This window comes from Bidens hawaiensis, unplaced genomic scaffold, assembly GCF_021521415.1.
Source record: "Bidens hawaiensis isolate Kalapana, Puna unplaced genomic scaffold, B.hawaiensis_p1.1 tig00010732_1, whole genome shotgun sequence".
Lineage (NCBI taxonomy): Eukaryota > Viridiplantae > Streptophyta > Magnoliopsida > Asterales > Asteraceae > Bidens > Bidens hawaiensis.
Window position 1 is genome coordinate 51,578 of NW_027491822.1, and position 12,348 is coordinate 63,925.

The following is a 12,348-nucleotide window of genomic DNA, read 5'->3' on the forward strand; positions in this document are numbered from 1 at the left end:
ATTTTGAAATCCCATGAAATATGAGATTTGATGGGATTTAGTTTCCATTCCCATTCTTTCATTTAATGAAACGAACATATCAATTCTTGGGATTTAAAATTCCATTCCTTAGAATTCCTTCCAAATCCTTGAAACAAACATGACCTAAAAGTCATTTAATGTGATATATGTTGATTTTATTGTACATTGATAACAAGTACAAAAACAAAGCATCCAAGAGGTTGAAATACCTCATCACTTGTACTTGTACGTATAAAAATGAATTTGCGCTTAAATATCATCCAATACAAGTATACTTAGAACTGCTTAGCTCATGACATTTTCTTGTATACGGATCAATCAAACCAATAGAGGTGGGTTATCCGTTAGACTACCACCTCAATCTCCACATATATGTTTTCATGTCTTGTCTGAGTTGTCTCACAAGAGAATAACCACAACAACCTTATTTTTCAATCTCTCTCTTATAAAATAATATATATCTTCCTCTTTTCTTTTGTACCTTTATTTTCATAGTATTTTATCCTTGATTTTATCATGATAGCTCGACATACCACAATGTCCCAACACATGACGAAATCACAAAGTATTACTACTCTTTTGTTTCACAATAGCCTACACATATTATCTATCATCGGGCTAGTTGTCCTAGCTTATCACAATATAAACATTGTATTTCACATATTTTCATACCATTGTTTTTTTCATCTTAAGCTAAAATCAATGGTGTATATTCAAATAAAATTGTCTAGTTTAATTTGTAGATTATCATGATGGGTTTAGTTTTTTTACCCATACAATAGTTTGTTTGTGGGTGCAAAACTATTGTTTTGCAACTTTGGAATTTGGATGCTTTGACACGAAGTCAGACTAGTTATCAAACACTTTGGAATTTGGATGCAACTAATGTTTGAGCACGCGTGTTTTTTTTTCATAATTTATTACTTTTTTCTTTGAACGGCTAATGAATTCTCTAAATATCTAAATTAACCATATCGGGATACACTTTTCTTTCAATCGGGCAAAAACTCTCATCTAAAGTCAACGCCCGTGAACATTCGCTGAAGGCACGAAAGGACGGCAGTGCTCTAACTAGTGAAAGTCACTCCCTCGTGTAGTTGGGTATTAGTTACATGATAAAGAAAGGATATTTTGTTTTGTAAAATGAAAATAAGTTCCTTTTGAGTTAAAATGAGTAATGAAGAAGATAATCCAATGTGGTAGTGTGGCCTGCGTCGTCTATCAGTGAGCCATGGCTGGTCTGACCTTTGCTCACCACATCCTTCTATCCAAAACCACCTTCATTTCCGTCTCATCGCCTTTCTTTAATCCACACAGACGGTAGCTTCCTCACTCCTTCAACTCGGCAGAGTTCAGATTTCTAAACAAGGTGGTGGTATTTCTTCATTTTATTATATTATTTTCTGATTTCATTTATATTTGCCCTTTTCTTGTGATTTTTTATATACTTGTTGATTTACAATGATTAGGTTTCCCATAGGAAGACAATTAATTGATATGCTTATGGAAAGCATAAAAAACCCTTATAAATTTCACTCCAAGTTTGAGCCTTTTCATCTCTTGTTTCATTTTTTTAATTGCTTAAAGATGACAAATATCAAGATTTCAAAATGCTTATTCTTTGCTGCTTCATAGGTTCATTTAAGGTTTTTCTCAAAATATATAAAAATAATTAAAAACACATATAAGTTAATTAATAAATAATAAGTGACCCATGCCTGAGCTTGAAAAATCAACTCACAAGCCGAGCTCGTAAGCACTACTTCACATATGATGTAACGTGAACTGGCATCAATTCGAAGTTCAAAATTAGGTTTTTTGACTTTGACAAGTTAAACAGGTTGTGATTGATTGAAGATGCTAAGTTTCATATTCTTTTGTCATGCTAACTTTTGAGAACATCTCCTATTATCAAGTACACTGTGAGCTAGTATTTTGATTTTTAGTCCTGATATGGTATATATTGGTATATTTGTGGTACAGATGTTGTTAAGGATGAACCAACAAATAATGTCCCGGATCTAATATTCACAAAACTTGAATTACAACTTCATAGGAGAGATAATCATCCCCTTGGGATACTCAAGAATGCGATATATGAGTATTTTGACTCCAACTATAACAATCAGTTTCTCAAGTTTGATGATTTGTCCCCTATTGTTACCACTAAACAGGTATGGCCTTAAAGTTGCAACATAGGAAATGCTTTATTAACATTTTTGCACCGTGATCACTTAAATAGATGCTATTATTGGCCTTTTGTGGGTTGAAATGTTCAACCCGAACACGATCCATATTTTTATTTGTGTCAAAAACTTCCACCCTAATACGCACACACTTAAAATCGTGTAAACCAAGAATGACCCATTTAACCCTTCTATCTAAACGGGTTGAATGGTTGTTGGGTGATAAACAAGTTGATTGGGTTGTAAAACATGGAGCATTCACAAGAGGTCCTCTATATTTTTGTGAGTGTGTTCTCTATATTGTGTGGAGTGATTGTAAGCGGTTGTGAGTGAAGGAGAGAGAAAATGTTACTATTCATGAGTAAATTTGGAGAAACACTGTTGATACTCTATAATTTTTTAAGATTTGTTGAAAGTGGTTGTGAGTCGAGGAGAGAGAAAAAGGTCACGATAAAGGTATAAAAAGTATTATTTAATTGAAATTGAGAGAGAAAAGGTTGTGATTTTTAGTGTGATTATAAAGATGGAGATAGAGGACCTGCTGGGAATGCTCTAAAGAGGTCAATTTGAACACGGCCCATTTATCAAACAAGTTAAACATGACAACCCAAAACCTGATTATGTTTGTGTCCTGTCAGAAATTGCCACCTCTAGTTGGCAGTCTGACGATTGAAAAGAAAATACTTTTGCATCTAAAACAATTTAAATGGCATGTCATGCTTTAATATTGATATCTATTTAAATTTTTTTAATGAAATGCCATGTCTATGATATAGCTTTGTTATTATTATTATTTATATAAACCTTTTTACATCGTTTGATAAACAATTTTAACTCCTTTGTGCATGCAGAACTTTGATGATGTCTTGGTACCTGCTGATCATGTGAGCCGGAGTTACAATGATACATACTACATTGATGCAGACACCGTGCTGAGGTGTCACACTAGTCCACATCAGGCTGAGTTGCTAAGGAAAGGATATACCAATTTTCTTGTTACTGGTGATGTTTATCGAAGAGACTCCATTGATTCAACTCATTATCCTGTATTCCATCAGGTATCTGATATTCTTTTTCTGAATCAACTATAATTCTATAACATTACAGTTAACTAAGGGAAACGATCATGATTATGATTATTAGATTCTGATTTTGATTAGTCAAACCACAATTATCAGCTACATAACATACGTCTGAACGGCCCCAAAAGTATGCGGGTTATAATACTTGTGAGTGTGCAGATGGAAGGAGTTAGGGTGTTCAGTCCAAATGATTGGAATGGTTCTGGCATTGATGGAACTTCATATGCTGCAAATGATCTAAAAGCTTGTCTAGAGGGTTTGGCACGTCACCTTTTTGGTAAGAAATTGATTCATTACTTAATATTATATATGCTAAGTTGAGATGGATAGTAGCTAACCGAGTGAACTTTCACTTCATTGTGACGTTCAGGTGCTGTTGAAATGCGATGGGTTGACACTTATTTTCCATTTACAAATCCATCTTTTGAACTCGAGATATATTTCCAGGTAAAGATTTTTTTTTTATTAAGTTTTAGTTCAAAACTCTTGTCACTGATGGGTATTTTAGATATTTAACCAATGAACTGGTGTGATGTATTATTTTAATAAAAGTTATGTAATTTTAATTGATGGTTCAGGAAAAGTGGTTGGAGGTTCTTGGTTGTGGTGTGATGGAACAAGAAATATTAAAACGGGAACGTGGCTTGGGCATTTGGACTTGGATTGGAACGTTTGGCAATGGTCTTATTTGACATTCCTGATATTAGGCTTTTTTGGTCGACAGATAAGCGGTTCACGTCTCAGGTACTTTACTAATTGCAGCTGACCAGTTAGGTTATGGGCCATGACAGATTGACCTAAAACATTCTTGTGATGCAGTTTACTAAAGGTCAACTTGGGATAAAGTTCAAGCCATTCTCAAAGGTATGAGTTGGCATTTATGCGCATACAATTTTTCTATTCTATTCTGATGAATAATATTATATGCAGTATCCACCTTGTTATAAAGACATGAATTTCTGGATAAATGATTCATTCACTGAAAACAATCTCTGTGAAATCGTCAGAGGCGTTGCTGGTGATCTTGCCGAGGAGGTGATTAATTGTTTATATAAGAATACTTGGTTTTTTTCACTTTAGTATGAAATAAAATAACACTCTTATATATGATCAGGTCCAATTGATTGATAACTTCACTAACAAGAAAGGAAAGACTAGTCATTGTTATAGGATCACATATCGCTCCATGGAGCGTTCTCTTACAGACGAGGAAATAAACGAGCTACGGGTACGTTAACGTCTTTTCATCAAACAAGTTTCATTTAAATCCTCATTTCATACTGATAATAAACATTATGATTTGGCGGATGGATTTTAATGCAGTGGAATGTTCGAGATCAGGTGCAAAGCCAGATGAATGTTGAATTAAGATGATTTTGTGTAGCATATTTTTGTTTGTTAAATTCAACACGGCATTCATAAGTTGCATGGTTACTTCCAATTTCCAACATATGTAACTCTAGTCCTTTGTTTTTATACTTGTAATAATTATGATATAACTGCAAATTTTCTTTTGGTAAAATTACTGTTCGATAAAAACTTGCTTGTACTTCGCTTGAGCCTATTTGGCTCGAGCTTCCTGGTTAGTATAATCATTAGAATTGAGTTCGAGTCGACTTGATACATTTGCATTCTTGATTTCTGCAGACAAAAAGATGTTATTTATGGTGTTCTCTTCAAAGTTATTATTTTTATGATCTTTGCACTTTGCATTCCTAAGTTGAAAACACAGCACATTATATATTGAGGCCCAGTTTATCTCAAATCACCAATAATTCATCCCTAGTCTCCATTTTAATTGAAGTTATTCGTATAACCAATAAACATTAAATTAAGAGTGGTAACCTATTTAACTTCGCATGTTGAAGATTCCTGAAAATGCTAACATCCAGTGATCCAGGCGCGTTTAACTGTTGAGTTTTTATTTCATCCTTAGCTATTACGTCTAAAAATGAGTTGGTCGTATTTATTTGCGTGTTATTCATACACCCTTACATGTAAGGAACAACGACAATCAAATCCAAATCAACCACAAGGGGTGACTGACATGTCTTCTTTCAAGAGTTATAGTAGCTTTTTGATTATGTTAGTACCATGTTTATATCATCCAACATGGTACAAAACTGACGCCAAACATGTTTGAAATAAGGAAGGTGGAGGTGGGCTCGGGTAAATAGCTGCGGGTACCCCAGGTATTGCAGGAACACTGCCACCACCCACTCATTTTCGGATACAAGGAAAGGGTTATAGAACAGATAAATTAAAGATCAATAATAGTTGCTCAACAGCTATATGTCATTTTTCAATTTTTCCATTTAAAGGATTAGTTTGGTATTTTATTTTATTTTATTTTATTATTGCATGTATAATGCGAGGAGGAAGATGAAGAAAAATTTGGTGGGATATTTTTGTCTATTTTAATGTATGTGTGGCCGTGCGGTGCGGGTCTCATAAATATATATTTATATAATTTAATGTTTGTTTATATTGGTTAGGTTATAATAGGAAGTATAGTTTTTGTAGGAAGGATAAGAAGTAATCTTGGCCATTGATTTTGAACATGGAAGGTTGAGATTAGTTTAGGGGGAAATCATGTGTGAAAATAAAGGGAAGGGTATAAAAGGAATAACACATTTGTTGACTTTTTCTCTCCACATGCAAGTCACATGTCAAAATTCCCTCATCATTTTTAAACGTCCATAACTTTTTTTATGACATTTTTATTAAAAAACAAATTCACCATAATAACGAGTGTCTTTTTATCTTTTATATGAGTACCATATTGTAATATAAAAATTAAAAAAAAATTAGTGGATTTTTTACAAATTGTGTTTTATCGAATTGTGTTTTACAAAATTGTGTTATACAATAGTATTTTTCATTGTGTTTTTTCCATTGTATTTTTTACATTGTGTTATACAATTGTGTTTTTTATTGTGTTTTTTTCATTGTGTTTTTTTTGCATTGTGTTTTTTTGCATTGTGTTTTTCATAGTGTTTTTCCGGACTTTTCCGGCGAGGTGATGGCGGTGGGTGACAGTTGTGGTGGCGGTGGGCGGTGGAGTGGTGGTGGTTGTAGAGAGTAAATATGTAATTGGGTTTTATGTAAATGGGTTTTTGAAATTAATGTAAGTGGGTTTTTAAAGTTAAATTAAGTGGGTTTTGATATTTAAGTGTTAGGCTAAAATACCCTCATTCCTAGCCTTCTAAGAAAAATCAAACTTCTTATTTGAACCTAACCCTTGTTTATATAGTAACTTTTTATATAAATATAGAAAAAGAAAATTGTATAATTAACTAAATGGTTAATATATTTTTTGGTAAATGTATAGTTTATAATTTATTCTTAGTTTAATCAAATAATTAGCCAAATGCATAATTAAATTGTAGTTAAAATAATAATGAAAGGAAAAATGGTTTAGAATACTTATAAAAGGAGTGACGCCATCAATTCAAACCGTTCAGGGTAAAAATGAGGTGATAGTGCATAATTGGGGGGTCTTAGCGAACTCTCAAATACGTTTAAGGAGCACCCTCACCTCATTTAGAAAACTAGATGTTTTGGCCATGTAGAAGAGTTGCATGTTTTCATCTCATCAATTAGCTACTTTGCTTGCGTGTTATTTCTTCTTAAACTTTATAGAACACCGCTGATTTAACGGCAGCACGGTGATATTTATGAAAAATTAGATAAATGATAATAATTTAAATAATACTAATATGGTGATAAGAATACACACTTGTTACAATATTAATGGGATTTCGACTGATGAAATCCTAAAGAATCAAGCACTAGTTGACTAAATAATTAAGAAATATGTTAGTTGGTCACTTACATTTTTAGTGTATAATAAATATATTTTTTTAAAAGCTGACAATAGATTATTAAACGGGCGGCCAACAAATACATATTGTTCAAGATATTCCACGCCTTTTATGATGTTTATATTTAATGATAACTTATCACTAGACACTAGTATTCACATTTTATCACGCTTGTACCTTCTTCACTAGAAAAGTAGAAATTTATATTTCTAAATCACAAGTTGGCGTTTGAAATTTAGTTTTTCAAACTTGAGTTTAACTCCAATACTTTAACTAATAATAGGGTCGCTCAACAATTTTAAACACCTTCAATGAATTCTAAAATTTGCTTCCTTCTTGTGAAAACAAAAATATCATTTTGTTTACAATCGTAATAAATAAAGATGCTATCGTTATGAACTTAAACTATAGAACCAAGACTCTACGGACCCAACCAATTTTATTGATTTCTATAATTGAGGCCCTCATATTTGCCCTAATCCAAGTTTATATTGGTCTTTGTCTCTTGGCTTCTTTCTCACAGACAACCAATTATCTATATATATATATATATATATATATATATATATATATATATATATATATATAATTTTTTTTTTCGAAATTGAGGGCCCTATTTTTTTTAGGATCCTGAAGAAACGTGTATCGACTTACTTGTATTCGATCTACGTTCCTCGGGTATGAGTGTACTATATCACCGATGGTTTTCCGAGATACGAGTTCTTCCACCTACAAAACGAACAGCACCGTGAGCTTACCCTTCAGAAAGGGACAGAGGGGTCCTCTTTGGGGTAACCCTCCGGTGTGAGAATAAGATATTGCAGGAGAAGATAAGAATGTGAAAATGAGTAAAGGATTCAGAATATATTTCTTGCTTCACCCCAACTGTGGAGGTGGTGTGGTATTTATAGTATTAGGATTTCCAATGATTGGGCTCAGACCCAATTAGGGCCTTTTTGGCCTCCTCCTATTGCTTCGCGCCACGTGTACTTAGGACACCTGGTGCTTTTTCATTGATTATTCTCTGACCAAGGTATTTTACCTGACCCATGTGCCATCACGTGGTGGCACATGGGTTTTGCTGAGTTGTCCACCCTTCATTGGCAGCTGACAACATCAGCATATTCTTTATTCCTTAAAAGATACCTTCTGGAAGGTTGTCTGATGAGTACAATCATGGTTGTCCTTATCCTGATTTGGATTAGACTATTGTCTCATTTGTTGTGTTGTCCTTTATGCGCCTATCCCGGGGATGCGCAAGGTATTCTCTTTATTCTCACGCGCAGATGTTTCATGCGCAGATGTGATATGCGTGAGCATGTGATATGCGTAAGCATATGTAATATGCGTGAGCATATGTAATATGCGCCACGCGCAGATGTGGAGCATATGTGATGCGTGAGCATATGTGATATGCGCCACGCGCATAGGTTTTGGCTTTGTGTCTTCATGACATCCTGATTTCAAGCCTCTTGTCTATATCTTGTGGGTTGACCCGCCCCGCTCGATGTTAAGGCGGGTGCATACCCCTTCAAGCCCCCCCAGTCTAACTTGTGTCTTGTCTCGCGCGAGCGAGGTAAGATAGATATTAGACTTAATAGTTTGCTCTTTTAACAGGGTTTGTCTTTTCTTTTTCATTTCTCATATGTGCGTTGCGCGAAATTCTATCCCTTTGGTTAAAACGAATCGTCAATGCACGTGGTTGGTTGATGCTGACATGCATCAGAGATGGAGACGTTATGTGTCAGACCTTTCGCGTGCTCGAGGTGCTACAGTTGCCTTTCACGTCTCCTCATACAGTGTCAGGAACACGTGTCGCGCTTATGTTGACCTACGCCTGCGCGTGGGGGCGCGTGAGCGTAGATCTGATTATTACTTGTTTCTCTTTCTCTCCCTTGGGCCTATAAAACCAAACCTTTTGAACGGTTTTTTCTTCATCTCCATTGTCATTTTCAGAGCTTTTGCTTCTTCAATTTACATTCCGATTAAGAGCCATTATCTTTGCTTCCAGATTTCCGTGCTTAAAGTAACCATATTGTTCGATTCGCAATTGTATGTCTGATAACCCAGACACCACAATTTCCCCTAGTAAAGGCTGTGTAAAATCAGTGGTTATGTCTACTTTGAAGAAGACCGGCAAGGGTAAACGGGTTGCCGAGGCCTCATCGGAGGAGGAAGGGAAGAATAAGGCGGTGAAGAGATGGGATGAGATTCCCTGCAAGTTGAAACAATCTGACTTTGATAATCTCGTCGCCTCTCAGGGTTTTCTCCCTGAGTATGGCTGTCTGCTCCCGGCGACCGGGCAAACGGCGGCGGATCCTCCCACCGGCTATATCTCTTTATACTCTTATTTTTTCACCCACTGTAATCTTCGTCTTCCAATGACGAGGTTTATAGGTGCGCTCCTCCAGTTTTACGGGATTCATATATCTCAGGTTCATCCCTGTGGACTAGTGCGCATGACTCATTTTGAGTTCATGTGCAAAGCTCAGCGCGAGGAGCCCACCCCTCGGCGCTTTCAATATTTTTATAAGCCGAAACTCCAAGATTCTTGGTTCTCATTCACACCGCGCAGTCAGAAGGTTAAGTGATGCACTGTTTCCTTCAAAAGCCTTCATGACTGGGCTGAAAAATTCTTTTATATCAAGGCTGGTGTGATTCTCATCCGCATGACTATGCGCGCGATTACTTCCGCGCCCGCGGATGATGACGTTCTTAAGAATCCATCTAGCGCGTGGGTTAAGAAGTTATCTGCTGAACCATCCCCAGCCAGGAAAATTTGCGAGGAAGCGTTGGTGGGGGTTGGCATGAGCAAGAGGTGGATTGACAGCGGGAGTGAGCCTGTCATCCATGTTGATGGCTCAGGTGGGTTGTTTGTTCATTGCATTAATTTTGCGCGAGTATAATTCGTTTTGCTGATATCACTTGTCTTGTTTTATGCAGAAAGCAAGGAATACATCCACGCCGCCTATGACGAGCATACAGAAGGTGGCTCTGTCGCGCTGAGCGCTGGGGAAGTTGCTTTCCCTGATCGCTTAGATGATATGTCCATCCCTGTCGATTTAGAATTTTGTTTTTACAGCGATGCGCCTGGTAAGCCTTTGTATTTGTGCTTAGGCCCTTAGAGTACCAAATTTGGTTTTAACATTTCTGTTGCGCGTATTGTAGATGCGCTCGCTAATTATGAGTTGGAGCTTGTGGAAGAGGAAGTGGAGGAGGAAGAAGCTGAAGCGCAAAAACTCAAGCGCAAGGCTAAAGGCAAAACTGGCGCAGGGGCCAGTAAAAAACAGAAAAAAGATGATGCCTCTGTTGCCCAGAATCTTCCTCCTACTCAGGCGAAGGGACTTGAGAAAACCAAGGGTTTTACTTCCAAGTTTTCCTCATCTTCTTTGCCTCAAGGTGTGGGCAGTCCTCCCGTCCACACGAGGTATGGTGCCGCCACCTCGTCTCTGCGCGCGGCGGACAAGGGAAGCGGTGCTGTGCCTGCTGTTTCGTCTTCTCCAATGGGTATACTTTGTTTATTTTTTGTGGTTTTATGAGCGTGATTCTGATAGTCATTAATGAAGCTTTGTTCACTCAAATGTTTGTAGAGCCGTCAACGTTGGTGGCTCAACCTCAGGCGCAGCAAGGTGCCGAGGCTACGCCGAAGGTTGTTTTGAAGTCCCCTGTTTTACCCTCGAAAAGGGGGAAAATGGACTTCACAGCGATGTTTAATTCGCGGACTGCGGTGCGCCAAGGTATTTATTGCGCTTTGATTGTCTGATTTTTTCCTTTAGTTCAAGTCATGAATCATTTCTCCTTGTTGGTTTTTTAATAGGAATTATAGCTGGCACACAAGCTGCTGGTGGCACTGCTAGCGCTGGCGCCGTTAGTTCTGCTCCTGCTCCAACAAGTACTGAATCTCCTCTCATTGGGATCACTAAGGAGCAGGAGACTATTTTACGCGCTGATCTAACAGCGTCAAGACCTCCCTCACCTCCTCCTGCGCGCAGCCCTCCTCGTGAGACTATTTTTGATTTTTCCAAGTCGCAGGAGAAGAGACCTGTTATAGAGGATGATGAGGAGGTTAATTTTGAAGGGATGGTGGCCGCGTAAGCCCTATAGCGCCACGAGATTTCGTGGCGCAGCCTTTTTCTCATGGGGCGGGCAGGAGCTCGCCAGCTGACGCTAACCTTTCTGCCGGTTCTCCGCAGGTATAAGTTTATTTTGCTCCGCTGTGCAGACTTCCAAATTAGTGTTTAGATAACTAAAACCTTTCTTTGCGTTGCTTTGTGTTTGTAGGAAGCCGATCACATATACCACCCGAGCTGGAATATCAACGAAGAGAGCTCATTCCAATCAATGGGCGTATGTGAAGACTTTTGGGCTCACTCTGTTCCTCCAGCTGAAAGGAGGTTTCAAGAGGACCGCGCTCGCGTGGACTTGCTTAATGACCACCTTTTTGCTGGGTCTGCGTTCTTTGCTGCCTCCCAAGAGCTTCGCAATGATTATATAAAGGTATGTGATGCCCTTGCGGAGGCCAAGCAAAAGGCTAAGATTTCTGCTTGGAATCTTTCTGATGCCCGAGAGAGGGCTGAGAAACTCCAAGCAGAACTTAGCGAGAACCGGGCAAGTGCCAACGCTGCTTTTGTGAAGCGCGGGCTTGAGCTGCAAGCTGCGCGGGAGAAGCTGCAAGCGGCAGAGGCAGACACGGCCAAGTACGCACGTCGAGCGCGTGACCTGGAGTTGGAAGCAGAGGCGCGTGACCAAACTATTGCGCAGGTTAATACTGACAAATCTTTATTGGAGAGTGAGGTTGCGCGCCTGAAGAAAGAGCTCGATGCTGCGCGAGCGGAAAAGAATGAAGCCTTGGCGGCAACGGCGTCTGACAAAGAAGAGCTAAAACAAGCCAAGGAAACTGTTGAGTTGTTAAACTCTCAGATCCCTGCTCTTGAGACGTCTGTTTCTTCCCTCGCGCAGGACTGTCAATGGCTGATTTCACAGGGTGTGACTCGTTGCGCTTATGCGATGAAATACTCAGACGAGTTTCAGACCCTTGTGATGGATTGTAATGCGGCGTCGCGCTTGGTGGGTCGAGCTGAAGGGTTTAAGGATGGTTATGAATATGGCATACTAAAGAAGAATCCATCCGACTACCCTTATCAGCTCGACGTTGTCTGCGCTGACATGGCTGAGGTGGGGGAGAAGTACCTGAATACTCCAATTCCCATCCTTGAGCAGGTATTTTAACCTTAA

The 12,348-nt window shown here is 38.2% G+C and overlaps 1 pseudogene across 1 annotated transcript; it reads left to right on the plus strand.

Annotated features, from left to right (window-relative positions):
• Positions 1–1,252: 1,252 nt before the first annotated feature.
• LOC143536082 (phenylalanine--tRNA ligase, chloroplastic/mitochondrial-like) lies at positions 1,253–4,815 on the plus strand (annotated as a pseudogene). Its single transcript, XR_013135824.1, has 10 exons — positions 1,253–1,259; positions 2,005–2,195; positions 3,059–3,265; positions 3,449–3,566; positions 3,660–3,736; positions 3,868–4,033; positions 4,109–4,153; positions 4,220–4,324; positions 4,404–4,517; positions 4,613–4,815. The product of XR_013135824.1 is annotated as a phenylalanine--tRNA ligase, chloroplastic/mitochondrial-like (transcript).
• Positions 4,816–12,348: the final 7,533 nt, after the last annotated feature.